This window comes from Ailuropoda melanoleuca, chromosome X, assembly GCF_002007445.2.
Source record: "Ailuropoda melanoleuca isolate Jingjing chromosome X, ASM200744v2, whole genome shotgun sequence".
Lineage (NCBI taxonomy): Eukaryota > Metazoa > Chordata > Mammalia > Carnivora > Ursidae > Ailuropoda > Ailuropoda melanoleuca.
This window is the reverse complement of record NC_048238.1, coordinates 75364770-75366167: the sequence shown is the minus strand read 5'-3', so window position 1 is coordinate 75366167 and position 1398 is coordinate 75364770. Positions and strand designations below refer to the sequence as shown.

Below are 1398 nucleotides of genomic sequence, written 5' to 3'. Positions count from 1 at the left end.
AAATAGCTACACCAACAAAACTTTTGGGGGGATTTCATATGCAAAGTCCTCACATTATTATTTTAAATTTCCAATTTTCAAGAAAAAATTATGAGACATGCAAAGAAGCACAAATATATGGGCCATGTACAAGAAAAGAACACAAGAAGTAGTCAACAGAAACAATTCCTTGAGGAAGCCTTGACTTTGGACTTAACTTGACAATCCCTTTATTTTTTTTAAAAGATTTTATTTATTTATTTGACAGGGGAGCAGCAGGCAGAGGGAGAGGGAGAAGCAGACTCCCCAGTGAGCAGGGAGCCTGATGCGAGACTCGATCCCAGGACCCCGGGATCACAACCTGGGCTGAAGGCAGATGCTTAATGACTGAGCCACCCAGACACCCCTATACAATCACTTTAAGTCAGCAATTTCAGTTTTCTTAAAAGTAAAGGAAACCATGAGAATATGAGAATTATTCCTCACTAAATAGTGAATGCTAATACAGAGATAGATATTATTTAAAAAGAACCAATAAGTGTGCTCACTTTGGCAGCACATATACCAAAATTGGAACGCTACAGAGAAGATTAGCATGGCCTCTGTGCAAGGATGACATGCAAATTCATTAAGAGTTCCATATTTTTAGCTGGAATTTAAATAAAAACTGGGAAAAAAAGAAGAAAAAAAGTAAACAAATACTTAAACAAAAAGAAGAACCAATAGAAAAATCTGGAGTTGAAAAGTACAAACTCTGAAATGAAAAATTCACTAGTGAGGCTCAATACATGTGAACTGGCAGAAGAAAGAAGCAGCACACTTGAAGATTGGTCAAATGAGATTATCCAGTCTGAGGAATAGAAAGAAAAAAGAATGAAGAAAACGGAACAGAACCATTTGAGAATTATGCAGCACTGTCAAGTGAACCAACATCCATAATAACAGGAGTCCCAAAGGGAAAAGCAAGAGACTAAAGGGCAGAAAGAATATTTGAAGAAATGGTAACCAAAAGCTACCAAAATTTGGTGAAATACATTAATCTGCATGCCCAAAGAGTTAATGAACTCCAAATAGAAATAGCACAAAGAGAATCTCACCAAGATACATTAGAATCAAACTGTCAAAAGTCAAAGACAAAGAGAGACTCTACAAAGCAGCAAGGCAGAAGCGATTCATCACATACAAGGGATCCTCCATAATATTACTAGGCAATTACTCATCAAAAACCAAGGATGCTAGAATTATTGAGACAAAAGTGCTAAAAGAAAGAAAAAACTATCAACAAAGTATCCTATTGTCATAGAGCTATCCTTCAATAATGAATGAGAAAGTAAAACATCACCAGATCAACAATCAATGAGAGAATTCACCATATAGAAATAGAAGAAATACACACACACACACACACACATATATATA

The 1398-nt window shown here is 35.8% G+C and overlaps 1 non-coding gene across 1 annotated transcript; it reads left to right on the top strand.

Moving 5' to 3' along the window:
• The first annotated feature begins 519 nt into the window (after nt 1-519).
• LOC117797594 lies at nt 520-626 on the top strand. Its single transcript, XR_004622593.1, has one exon. It is a non-coding gene; the product is annotated as a U6 spliceosomal RNA (small nuclear RNA).
• Nucleotides 627-1398: the final 772 nt, after the last annotated feature.